Raw genomic sequence first — 13,975 nt, 5'->3', positions numbered from 1 at the left:
TCGTGTGGAACGCAATGCCATCCACAGCCTCAGAAGCAACCCTGACATTATAATCAAAGAGGCAGATAAAGGAGGAGCTACTGTCATCATGGACAGGTCTGACTACCAGAAGGAGGCTTCCAGACAACTCTGCAATACCAGATTTTACAGGCTACTTTCCTCAGACCCCACCGAGGAATACACTAAAAAACTACACCGTCTGCTCAGGACACTCCCTACACAAGCACAGGAACAGATCTACACCAACACACCTCTAGAGCCCCGTCCAGGGTTATTCTACTTACTACCCAAGATCCACAAGCCTGGAAATCCTGGACGCCCCATCATTTCCGGTATTGGCACTCTCACTGAAGGACTGTCTGGTTATGTGGACTCTCTCCTCAGACCCTATGTCACCAACACCCCCAGCTACCTCCGCGACACCACTGACTTCCTGAGAAGACTGCAATACGTTGGTGACCTACCAGAAAACACTATCCTAGCAACCATGGATGTAGAGGCTCTGTATACCAACAACCCACACAAAGATGGAATAAATGCTGTCCGGAACAGTATCCCTGATGATGCTACAGCACATCTGGCGGCTGAGCTCTGCAACTTTATACTCACACACAACTATTTCAGATTCGGTGACAATATATACCTTCAAATCAGCGGCACAGCTATGGGTACCCGCATGGCCCCTCAATATGCCAATATTTTCATGGCTGACCTAGAACAATGCTTCCTCAACTCTCGTCCACTAACACCCTGGCTCTGTTTACGCTATGTTGATGACATCTTCATCATCTGGACCCATGGGAAGGAGACTCTGGAGGAATTCCACCGGGACTTCAACAACTTCCACCCCAACATCAAGCTCAGCCTGGACCAATCTACACAGGAGATCCACTTCCTTGCACTACTGTGCTTATACACAATGGACACATCAGTACCACCCTGTACCATAAACCCACTGACCGCTACGCCTACCTTCTTGCCTCCAGCTTCCATCCCAGACACACCACATGATCCATCGTTTACAGCCAAGCACTTAGATATAACCACATTTGTTCCAACCCCTCCGACAGAGACAAACACCTACAGGATCTGCACCAAGCATTCTTGAGACTGCAATACCCACCTGAGGAAGTGAGAAAACAAATCAACAGAGCCCAACGTGTGCCACGAAGCCTCCTACTACAGGACAAGCCCAAGAGAGAAACCAACAGAACACCACTAGCCATCACCTACAGTCCTCAGCTAAAACCTCTACAGCGCATCATCAGGGATCTACAACCCATCCTGGACAATGATCCCACACTTTCACAGGCCTTGGGAGGCAGACCTATCATTGCTCACAGACAACCTGCCAACCTAAAACAAATCCTAACAAGCAACTATACACCACACCACAGTCACTCTATCTCAGGGACCCATCCATGCAACAAACCTTGTTGCCAGCTCTGCCCACATATACACACCAGCAACATCATTACAGGACCTAACCGGATCAGCCACACCATCGTGGGCTCATTCAGCTGCACATCTACCAATGTAATTTATGCCATCATGTGCCAGCAATGCCCCTCTGCCATATACATTGGACAAACTGGACAGTCTCTACGTAAAAGAATAAATGCACACAAATCAGACATCAGAAATGGCAATATACAAAAACCCATAAGAGAGCACTTCAATCTCCCAGGACACACAGTAGCAGATTTAAAAGTAGCTATCCTGCAGCAAAGAAATTTCAAGACCAGACTCCAAAGAGAAATTGCTGAGCTACAATTCATCTGCAAATTCAATACCCTCAGCTCAGGATTAAACAGACTGTGAATGGCTGGCTAAATACAAAAGCAGCTTCCCCTCTCTTGAAGTTCACACCTCCAGATCTACTGATGACAATACAACTCAGCCTGCCGGACTGAGCTAACCTCGTTATCCCCAGCCTTACTCTGGCCTATTTATACCTGGCCTTGCAGATTTCCAGGACCAGCATCTGAAGAAGTGAGTTAACTCACGAAAGCTCATGCTCTAAACTTTTCTGTTAGTCTATAAGGTGCCACAGGACCCTTTGTTGCTGCTACAGATCCAGACTAACACGGCTACCCCTCTGGTACCTCTGAACACTGTTGGTGCTTGAACTAACCCACCACCTAAATATTCAGGGTACAAGTTCCCTCGGTGCCTTCATGTCTGCCTCTGGGCACCTTCACTAATGATTCCTTCTAGGCACCTGACCACCTCTCTCCCTAAGCCTCAGAATGATTCACAAATGGGGAGGAAGATAGGCATTTGGGTACCTCAGTGGCATAAGGGGCTTAATCCAATAGGTGTGCTTGAAAACCACCTGTCATTTTAACTTTGGTGAGAGGAGGACATGGTTGTGGGAGGAGGGGCCCCTTATAACTCAGTGGCTAGAGCAGATGCTTGACTCTGACATGCAACATGACTAGGGCTCTGTTGACACAAGGTAGTTTCCAGGCAGTTTGTGTGAGTAGGTGGGTGCCTTAAAGTAATATGCTGTGGCTTTTGAATTTGAACTTCTACATTGTGCATTTGAGCCTTGACAGCTTTCCAAGAATGTGTATTGTGTATGTTGCTTGTTCTTTGTGTTCTTCAGGGTCTCCTTTTGGAAGATTTGCCCACTGACCAACATTTTTCTTACAAGAGTGAGTTTTTTTAAAGTACTCCAAAATCCACTTGTAAATTCTGATTCTGTTGTTAAGGAAATTAACAGTAATCAAAAAAAGGGAAGATTAAAGCCTTCAATCAACAGTTTGGGTGATGTAATCATGACTCGTATTCTTAACCCCTTCTGCAGCAAAGAAACTGAGAGTGAAAGGAGAATGAAAGCAGAATTAAGGTTGCTAAGGATGCACAGGCAGAACTTCAAGTTCAGATGACCTTTGAAAACAAGGAGCTGAAGTGCAAAAGTAACATAGATTAACCTCTGAAAACCAGGAGATGGAAAGTTGTGGAACATGTCATGCTCACAACATAATCTTGACTCTGCCCTCTTTGAGAGGTGCTTTAACATACTGATAACACATAGAAGAGCACCCTACTCTTGCAACAAAACACTCAGGCTACAGCTACATGACAATACTGTTTTGAAAAGCAATTTTTCAAAAGTTGTCTCCAGGCCCTGGTGGACTCTCATGGATGCTTCATGGACATCTGCATGGCTAGTCAGGCCAAGCCCATGATGCCCAGGTCTTCCAGAGCACCAGGTTCTAGCGCAGGATGGTGGAGGGGACCTACAGCCCCCTGGGGGAGCTCCCTGTTGGGGACATGACCATGCCCCCCTGCATAGTGGCTCATGCTGCCTACCCCCTGCACCCACGGATCATGCAACCCTACATGGGACACACAGATACAAGCCAGGACCTTTGTAATGCCTGCCTGGACCAGCCTTACAACAGCGTCAAGAGCACATTTGGACTCCTGCAGGGGCAATTTCAGTGCCCCCTGACACCCCTGCAGGTTGGCCTCCGCCATATGCCTGCTGTGGTGGGGGCATGCTGTGGTCTCCACAATAACGTGCAGAGATAGCGTGAGCCCTTTGTGCAGGGTGGGCTGCCAAGGCCAGACCTGGCTACAAGCATGGGGTGTGGGTAGGGAGGCTCTCCAGGAGGCCCTCAAAAGGGGGCCCCAATGACCCTCCCCTCAGATTCCCCCCATGACCTTCCCATACCAACCCATGTGCACCACTCCCCCACCACAAGCCCCTCTCGCACACCCAACTCTCACTGCTCCCCCACCCTGCACAAGGCACATTGGAGTAGTGAGCAATAAACACTTTTAATAAATATCAGAACTGTGTTATAATGAAGACATGAAACAGGAACTATTTACAGGTGAGGACTGGGGGGAAACTATAAACAAGGTGGGGTCCTGGGGTGAGGCGGGGGTCATCTGAACTTGGAGGGGTGCCCAAGACAGGGGTGGGGGGACCGTAGTCCTCAGCGGGGGGGGTGGAGCCATGAGCTGCGCTGGCCACATAAACCCCTACCATCCTGGGTCCAGGGTCCCCATCGGGGCTGGGGCTACAGGTAGGTAGGAGCATGGCAGGGAGTGCAGCAGCCTTGGCCTTGGTAGGGGTAGTGCAGGGGAAGAAGGGTGGCTGGCTTGCTAAGGCCCATGCTAGCTGTGAGCCACAGGCTGAATTCCAGCTGCATGGGAGCAGGGCAGCAAGGGTGGGGCTGTGGGGCGGGGGCTGCAGGAGGGGCCGTGGGAGGGGATGGCAAAGGGGTGGGGAGCCCAGGGAAGGTAGGTAGTCACAGCCTAGATGAGGGCATGAAGGGCACCCACCACATCACACCCTATTACTATTCTGAGTGGTTATTGCCAGCTTCAAGCAGGGGGAGTTTAATTTTGTGCTCTGGGAGAGGCATGCGCCTTAACTGTAGTTTCTGGTTTTTCAGAGATTTACATTTGTGTTCCCTTAACTTTTACTTTCCTCATGTAACTGATATTATTGAAGCTACAGATTCACTGAGGTAAGCCTTAAGTGCCTAAAGTGCTACATTAGCCTTATAATGCTATGCAGTTTCCGGATGAACGACATCTGAGGAGGGAGCATTGTGTAGTGGGTAGATGAAGGAGCTAGAAACAAGGATACCTTGTTCTAGCTATCTCTGCTCTGCCACCAATGTGTTTTAGGACTTTTGACAAGCCAGGTAACTTCTCTGTAGCTGTATAGAGAGGCTTATTGACTTTTATTAACTAACTTTGAGAATATTTCTGGATGCTGTTGTTTAAAGGGGTATTAATATTACTAATTTTATTAGATGGCTATAGGATGGGGGGATTGCCTAGCTGGAGGGAGTGTATAAGCTAGGGAAGCAGGAAGGTTAAAAATCTAGGTGTGTTGGGCAAGATATTAGGTTAGTGAAAACAATTCACAGATGAATATATGTATCTATCTTACTGTGTACTGCAGTACACTATAGTGAGGACAAGTATTCCATTCTGCAGTAGCCTGGTGGTGAACTGGTATTTTGCACAGGCATTGTAGCACTCGTATGCCATTTGTATGCCACATCAGCCAAGCTTGCTTGAGAGATAATTTATGTCTGAAGTCAGGGGAAAACAAGCTGAGCAGGTGCTATGCAATCGTCCTCTCCCCCCTCCCTCCCATCTGCTATGATTGGCTCCCCCGTTTTCTTTTTTTTAAATTTTCTTTTTCCTTTTTTTCCTACTGGTGGGTCCATGCTGAAAATGTTTTTTATTCTGGGTAGCAGAATAGCTCAGGCCATTCCTGTGTCATGTGACAGTTAATATATTTTACATTCAGTAGCTGAAAGCTATTGCATGGTTGGGCCACAAAAGCCATCATCTACTTTCTGTATCAAATTAATTTTCCCTCAGTGTTCTCCTTCTTTTATCCTTTCAGTGGCCAGTGAGACTAGTTTGCTTTCTTGGCATTTTGTGTGGTCAAAGCTGTATACCAGAACATATGGGACCTGTTTTCCCTTGTGCCCAATTCTGTATGGTTTAGAATCAGATTATTCCAGTGCTGGTGGTATGCCTTCACACCACTATGCCGGCATACTATTTTGCTGAATACCATGTCAGGAAGCACACTCGCAAAACATGATAAACATGCTAACACAACACAAGCAGCATGTTTTTCAATGGAGCAGGAGGAAACCCACATAGGAAAGTAGTATTTTGGGGATACTGTTTCTGGGTGCTGTGTTGTAGTGAAAAATGTTTGTTTGTATATGTTTCCCGAACATGGGTCATATGCCTGCCCCCTGGCTGGAGGCACAAGTACTTCTTTGTTATGCCCTACAGTTCATACTCCCACTTCAGTTGTTTGAGCATTGGCCTCCTAAACCCAGGGTTGTGAGTTCAGCCCTTGAAGTGGCCATTTAGGATTCTGGGACAAATAGATCGGAAAAAAAAAAAAGGGTTGGGGGGTATGGTGCTTGGTCATACCAAGAGGGCAGGGGACTGGACTCAATGACCTCCCAAAGTCCCTTCCGGTTCTATGAGATGTGTATCTCCATATATTATTTCTTTAATTTACTGGCACGTTCCAATGGCCATAGAACCCTTAGACTCCAATATTCCATTTGGCTCTTACAAGGCTCAGTGATGACAAAACCCAATGACATTCTGAACAAAAAGGGGTCTTAGCCCTGCTTGTAACTGTTGCCATTGCTTCATACTGAAAGATTTGTGTTGATTTTCTGTGGGTGGCAAATGAAGGGTATGTGCTGTTGAGAGGGGCTACGTGCATTTCAGATTGGTTGTCTTGCTATGTGGGTTGTTTCAAAGAACCAGGGCAGTTGGGTCAAATAATCAACCATATGTGCAGTCTCCCTCATATAACCAGTGACGTAGTTACATGAAAATTCGCTGTACTTAAGGGTGGGATTAGTTGAGTTAATTCTGATATCTGTGGTCTAGGACTCTTGGTATGGCCTAGATACATACCATACTGTAGCTGTACCCTGTGAAGGTATAATTTACAAACACAGCATGGAATAAGGGATTCCAAGGGTCCTGGAAAATACCTCCTTAACATAAAATTTTCCATGTTAAATGGAGGAATCTGATGCCACTGACAACTTTAAAAGACCAGATTCTCAGCTGATGCAGATCAACCTAGTTGAGCCATTTATACTAGCTATGATCTGGCCCAAATTCTTGAGTTGCATGAAGTTTTCAAGGTAGTGACAGCACACCTAGTTTCAATAAAACTAATATATTTTATTTTTAATATTTTCTTCAAAAAACTGCAACAAACAAACCCCAGGAATATAATTAAAATTAAATACAAATCAGGTCAGAAGAAATCACCACGTTCACAAACAGGAGCACTCATAAGCGAGGAAATACTAACACTGTTTGCACAAATGTTTGCACAACCTTGCTATCTTCTCTGAATGCCTTATGCTCTAAGTCTAATTCATCAGGTCTGGTCAGTCTCTGCTCAACACAGAATGTTGGGAAGGGAGGGCAAAGGTGGCTGTATGCAATATTTATTCCTCGCTTTCTATTCCTGGAACTAGCAAAGGTTCAGTTCAGCCCCAGTGAAAAAAAGGTTGTTCTGTCAGCCTGGGATCACCAACAGTCTCTTTCCTTGTTACTTGTGTTCTTTTTTTCAGGGGAATTGTAATATGTTGGGACTTAATTATGGCATCATCTTGGATTTCCAATACTCCTTTTTCAATTATGGGTTTGAACGCTTCATCTATCGGCCTTTACTTGCTAGGGAACTAATTCTGTAATTCATATTAACAGAAGTAGTCTTTACTCTCAAAAAACAAGAAGTCCTGTGGCACCTTATAGACTAACAGATATTTTGGTGTGTAAGCTTTTCTGGGCAAAGACATGCTTAGTCAGATGCCCACTCGTGCATCTGGTGAAGTGGGTCTTTGCCCACGAATGCTTATGCTCCAAAATATCTGTTAGTCTATAAGGTGCCACGGGACTTGTTTTTGAAGATACAGACTAACTCGGCTACCTTTCTGATACTTTTTAGTCACAAAGCTAGTTCCATTGGACAACTGAGACTACACTCACAAGTTAAGGTTTGAGGATTGGGCTCTAGGTTTAATAATTCCACCAATTTAATTTTCTGAAATGGATTAACCTTGAACATAATTTCTGGTCAGATTCCTTCCTATGCTGAATTCAAATATCTTGCAGTGAATGGCTCCAAGCATCTCTATTATTTTCACATTGTCAATCATTTTCTCTGTGCTGGGAAGAAGTGGATGCAGAACAGATTCTCCTGCAGTTTGACTCAAGTGATATTCTTTCATAGATTGGCAGTCAGCTGAGACATCTCCAAAGCTCACACTGTTGATTTACATTCATAACTTACTTCAAAACATTGTCAGAAGCTCGGAAATGAAAAGTTAGCCCTGCTATTCAATCTTTAACTCATGAAAAGAGGAGGTCGTGGCTTGAGCTAAAGAAACAATTGAGTATTGACTGCCAATTTAAATTTTATTGCATTTAGTCATTTTAAAGTCAAAACATATACATGTTTTTAAAACCAAATTACAGTGTTTTATTTAAGAGAACAAATTTTTACTGAAGGTAATAATCTGCTTATTATTAATCCATTCCAAGAGATGACAGCATCTTAGAAAATAATTCAGCTTCTTTTTTGTTTTTTTGGGTTTTTTTTTTTTTGGTTCTTTTTTAAGGTAGAAAGACAGTCTGATCCATTCAGTGTGTATTTTAAAATGCTGTCTTTTACAATTAATGTGGGATGGGAGATGAGCTGAGAAAAACATCCTTTTGCCCTTTGCACAGGATTTTATATCAGAAGTCCTGATGAAGTCTGCACAGGAAGATATTAAGGTTCCAAATGGACATACAGTGTCTTCCTAATAACGTTATTTTCTAGGTCAGTAGGTTGCACTGCTTTCTGAGGGTAGAAACATTGATGATTTTGAGAGGAGGGCATAGCCTATACACATGGGAATGAATTTCTGCAGGAAAGAATGGAAATATATCATTTCATGGTCCTAGGACGCATACTCTTAAAAAGGGGGAAACTATTACAGTAAATATTGTTTTTTCTTTGTGATCATACTTATAGTAGACTCTTTCATATCCAGCAATTTATCACTGGCATTTTAACCATAAGTAAATTTTAGTTATATTATGTTTTCTGTAAGTACAGTACAGTACACTGAAAGTAAATACAAATAAATACAGCAAATACAGTATAAGTTTACAGTGTACAATACTGCTGTTGTTGGTAAACAAAGTACTCTGCAAACAAGCTAATCTTGTTTTTCTTTGGTATTATGCATTGGTAGGTATTCTGGATAATACAGATATATATATGAATTTCCCACAACCTCCCAGTCCCAGGGCTGCTGGATATGGAAGAGTTTACTGTATTCAGTAAGTCCTTACTCTCATTTTACCATTTTCTCATGAGTGGCATCAGGAGAAAAAAACGGATGACCTTTTCTGAAAACACAAGCCTCCACCACTGGAGCTAAACCTAAAGAAGAAGCTCCATTGTCTGCATAGGTGGTGTGTAATAGCGACAAGGGAAGGAATTGCCTTCCCAAAACCCCACCCACTACACTCTGCCAGGTGGGAAAGCTGGAGCTCCAGCTGCAGTATGGGTGCCCCTTCAACCAGTGCTCTGGTCATCTGGGAAGGCTACAGCTGCAGTGTAGCTGCCCAGCTCCTCCCTGGAATGGGGTTGTGCAGTTGCCTGGCTGTTGCTGGGGTTGCAGGGTCTCCTGGATGCTCCTGGGGCTGGGATCGAGGCCATAGAGCTGTCTGGATGCTTCCGGGACCAGGGAGATGTGGCTGTTCCTGGGGCAGGGCCACGCAGCTGCTTCCAGGGCTGCATCCACAAGGTCATCCAGCTTCTCCCAAGGTTAGGGCTGCAAGCCAGGGTGGGGTTGAAACTAGGGCTGCCCTATTCTGGGAGCAAGGAATGGTGGGAGCTGGGCCTGTGCAACTGTCTAGTCCTGGTGTGGGGATGCGATAGCCTTTCATGGGGGAGGGGGGCAGGACAAGAGCCATTGGCCACAATGGGAGCAGGTGGGCATGGAAGGAGCAGGGTTAGGGCTGGCCTTCACCAACTGCCCATGATTGTCCACTGGAGAAAGGCTTGTGTCATATAGGCTACGTCTACGCTAGCCCCAGACTTCAAAATGGCCACGCAAATGGCTATTTCGAAGTTTACTAATGAAGCACTGAAATGCATATTCAGCGCTTCATTAGCACGCGGGTGGCCTCAGTGCTTCGAAATTGACGTGGCTTATCCCGACGGGGCTCCTTTTCGAAAGGACGCTGCCTACTTCGAAGTCCCCTTATTCCTATGAGCAGATGGGAATAAGGGGACTTCGAAGTAGGCGGGGTCCTTTCGAAAAGGAGCCCCGTTGGGACAAGCTGCGCAGCAGCGAGCCATGTCAATTTTGAAGCGCCACGGCCGCCCACATGCTAATGAAGCGCTGAATATGCATTTCAGCGCTTCATTAGTAAACTTCGAAATGGCCATTTGCGTGGCCATTTCGAAGTTTGGGGCTAGTGTAGACACGGCCATAGACTGAGTCTGCACTTGCATTCCTCTTTTGAAACAGGCATGCAAATGAGGGAAATCATAAATGCAAATGAGGTGCAGATTTACATATATGGCACCTCATTTGCATATTCTTATTTTTCAAAAGAGCTTCTTTCAAAAGAAGAAAACCAGTGTAGACACTGCTCTTTTGAAAGTAAACCCCATCTTTGAAAGAATCCTTCCTCCCTTTTTTTATGGGAAGAGGGGTTTTACTTTCAAAAGAGCAGTGTCTACTCTGGTTTTCTTCTTTCAAAAGAAGCTCTTTCAAACGAAGAATATGCAAATGAGGTGCCAGACATGCAAATCTGCACCTCATTTGCATTTTGATTTCCCTCATTTGCATGCCTCTTTCGAAAAAGGAATGCAAGTGTAGACACAGCCTTATTGTGCGTGCGTGTGTAGTGGGGGGGCAACAACATGATCACAAGAGAGTTTGAAAATCCCTAACATGGACTTAAACACCTACACGTGTTCTGAAAAGCATGCATAACTGTTTGATACTCTATTGCTTCTATACTTTCAACAGAAATTACTGCAAGTATTTCGGTATTCTAGACAGTAGAATGAATACTGCAAAGCACGCAACGCAATGTGAGAGGTGGTAATCAACATCTACAGCTGCTGTGAGCTTAAAAGGATTCCTATTAACTGAACAAGTTTGAGATGTGGCAGATTGAGTCAGTAGGTGGATAAGGTCTTACTCTTTGGCCGTGTCTACACTACAAAAATAATTTCCAAGTTGCTTACTTTGCAGTACAACTTTGAATTAACAGACTTCGAAGTTGAGCGTCCACACACACCCTACTTCACCATTAAACTTTGAAGTAGGGCACTATTCCATTCCTGGTAATGGAGTAAGGACTTTGAAGCTGGGCTCCCTAAGTTAACTTTGAAGTAAGGGAAAACGTATGGGCTGTGTCTAGACTAGCCCCGAACTTCAAAGGGGGCATGGTAATTAGGGTGTTGGGAGATTACTAATGAAGTGCTGTGGTGCACATGCAGCACTTCACTCATCAACATCTCCCCCACAGTAACTTTGAAGTGTGAACCTTCCAAGTGCTGGCTTGCATATAGCCGTGGGTCAGTCGCGGGTACTTTGAAGTGCGAATGCTACATCAAAGTCCCTTTACTCCTAAAAAGTGTGAGAAGTAAAGGGACTTTGATGTAGCATGGGCACTTCGAAGTACCTGCACCTACACACAAGCCGGCATTTCAAAGTTTCACACTTCAAAGTTTCTGCGGGGGAGATTTTGACTAGTGAAGTGCTGCATAGGCACTGCAGCATTTCGGTAGTAATCTCCGGACACCCTAATTACCATGCCCCCTTCGAAGTTTGGGGCTAGGGTAGACCTAGCTGTGTAGACTCTATGCAGTCTACTTCGAAGGAGCTCCTAACTTTGAAGTTAACTTTGAAGTTAGTTCCTAGTATAGATGCACCCTTTGTTTAGGTATTTGAATGAACTTTTGAACTGTAAAAACAGACTATTACCTTGACCTTATTACATGTCCAGAGGTGGTGGATAAAATTTAAGAGTCGTCTTAAAGAGGTTTTAGAAGATAATAAAGCCATATGGAAGACAAATTTGATTAAGCAATTCTCAAGTGTTCCAGTGAAAACCAGTCAATATTCTACACTCACCTACAAATTATAGGTCTTTAGAATACAATCAAGTAACAAACCTGACCTTTTTCACTTGGTGATCAACTGAATACAATTCTGAAGTCCTTCACTTACATAATATGCCCATCCAAAACTACATGGAGGGTAGAAACTTGGTTTTGCTGACACTGAGATATGAAAGTATGAAAAAAATATATGGGACCCCAGTTTCAATCAATTCAAATAATTAAACTAATAACATTTCTAATTGGAGTGTGTCTGATGGAGTGGCTTCCAGATGACAAAAGCTTATGCCAAAATATGTTTGCTAAACTTCATTGTGCCACAGGACTCCTTGTTGTTTTGGCTGAAACAGACTAACCCAGCTATTCCTCTGGACAAAACAAAACGCTGCAGCTTGCAGACCAGGGCGCTGTGCTCGATGCATGGCTTCAGAGCACTGCAGCTTGAACCCTCTGAGGTAAGAAGGCAGGCTAGTTTATTTCTTTTGTTGAAATGCCCAGGATTAAGTCTTAGCATCTGGCTGTGTAGGGGGATGGGAGAGGAGACTTCCTGTGGATTTTGAAAGATTATTTCCATTCTTTGCATCAGGGAGTGATCTAGTTTCTTGTTGCTCATGAAACTATTGTTCTTTTTCTGTACTCTTTTGTACTATTCCCACCCTCCAGAAGGGGATGGACTCATTGAGAGGTCCAGGTTTATATGGGCCACAGGACTGCTGCCACCCAGGGAACAGTGAATGGGCTAATTGAGGTGCCAACTTTCTCCCCACGGGAACAACCTCATGTGAAAATCTCCAACCGATGGATATGCACATAATCTGCCAATGCAACTAGGGTTTAAAATATATTGAGAATTAAGAATCAACTGATATTGTAAGCCATCCAAAATTATGCCCACAAGGCATTTTAGGTTTCAGACCAAACATGTACTCTCCCATCTTGTTTGAATATGTTGCAAGTATATTGCTATATTAAAAACTCTAAATAGCACAGAAATATTAGGCAAGACTCAGTGAGATCATAGCTAACCACAACCACTCCCTGAAACTGTCTCACTGGCATTCCAAAGCCAATAAAGTTGATTTAAAGGCCATATCTGAGAAATCCACCTGCCCCAAAATAACTAACTCCAAGAAAGGACATTCCAGAAATATAAACATAAGCCTGTTGGATAGGCCAGAATATTAAAATCTATGGGGAAAAATTACCCAAATCTGTTTTTATGGTTCTTATTCATGTGAGTTGTTTAACTGACATGAAAAATAATGGCTGCAGAATTGAGTCTCAAAACCAATAATTCCTGCAAATACTCTGTAACTGTATATTTTGTGTTAGGGCCATACCAAACTAGAAAAGAACTTTTAATAGTTGTTTATATTACAAGACATGAGCTACAGGGTGTGAGATTTTATAAGGTATTTGCTAAAGCTCAGTGTTGTCTAACAAATAGAATGCTGTGCGGCATGTATTCTACTATTTGGCACAACGAACTGTTTTGCAATGCTATCTCTCAAAAATATGAAAATCATGCATTTATGAACAGCTATGGCAAATGATTTGTCAGACTGGATATAAGTTTTGGAGTCTTTTTGAGTTCATACTAGGGCTTTTTAATCTTCTGTAAATGCACTAACTCTGACCTTATGATGATTGGAACAAAAGACTGTCACTCTTACTGCCTTGGTTTCAGTCATTGATGGACATAGGCTTACACTGATGATGTTAATATGAGGAGTAATGTTCCAAAATATGTAAATGTGCTTTTAATCATGAAGATTATTCCTCTTCTAGTGCATAGTAACAGAAAGCATTTTTGAAAACAGCCCTCAGTTTCACTGCAGAATTTGTAAGTGAAAGACTTTCACCAGAAGCTAACAAGGGGTTCAGTAAACTGAGCTCTTGGGCAAAGTCGGGGAGAGCTGGGGGGGAGAGTGCTCAGCTCTGCGCCCCTTGAAGGGCAGGACCTCATGTAGAAGGCGCAGGGCTGGGTATATCCAGACACCAGCACCATCTGGGCATGTCACACCACACCCCCCAGCAGTTCTAAGAGCTGCCTGGATTGTGCCACACAATGCTCCGTTGGTGGGCCTGCAACGGAGGCAAACAGCCCTAGCTATAAGAAACTTGTTGTTTACGCAGATCTGATTAATTTATTCAACAGTTGACATTGCAAAACAGCTATTTCACCACATTATTGACTATAGCTGTCTACTTCAGAAGGAACACCATCTTGTTGCAGGAAACAATGAACATGTAGAGAAGCAAATAAAGAAATGGGAACGTTGAAATAATAAATAACGTTGACTT

The 13,975-nt window shown here is 43.9% G+C and overlaps 1 protein-coding gene across 2 annotated transcripts in view; it reads left to right on the top strand.

The window, feature by feature from the left end:
* ESR1 (estrogen receptor 1) overlaps nucleotides 1-13,975 on the top strand; it is a 234,988-nt gene that overhangs the window by 45,178 nt on the left and 175,835 nt on the right. The window contains exon 1 of one of the 2 annotated variants that reach the window (XM_074990366.1): nucleotides 8,778-8,865. The exons of the other annotated variant lie outside the window; for it this stretch is intronic. The gene's annotated coding sequence lies outside the window, so the exon portion shown is untranslated. Of the gene's footprint in view, nucleotides 1-8,777; nucleotides 8,866-13,975 lie in introns of those variants that run through there. 2 annotated transcript variants of the gene reach the window in all.

Source organism: Carettochelys insculpta, chromosome 3 (assembly GCF_033958435.1).
Source record: "Carettochelys insculpta isolate YL-2023 chromosome 3, ASM3395843v1, whole genome shotgun sequence".
Classification (NCBI taxonomy): Eukaryota; Metazoa; Chordata; order Testudines; family Carettochelyidae; genus Carettochelys; species Carettochelys insculpta.
Note: the sequence above shows the minus strand (reverse complement) of the source record. Positions and strands in the feature narration are given on the sequence as shown.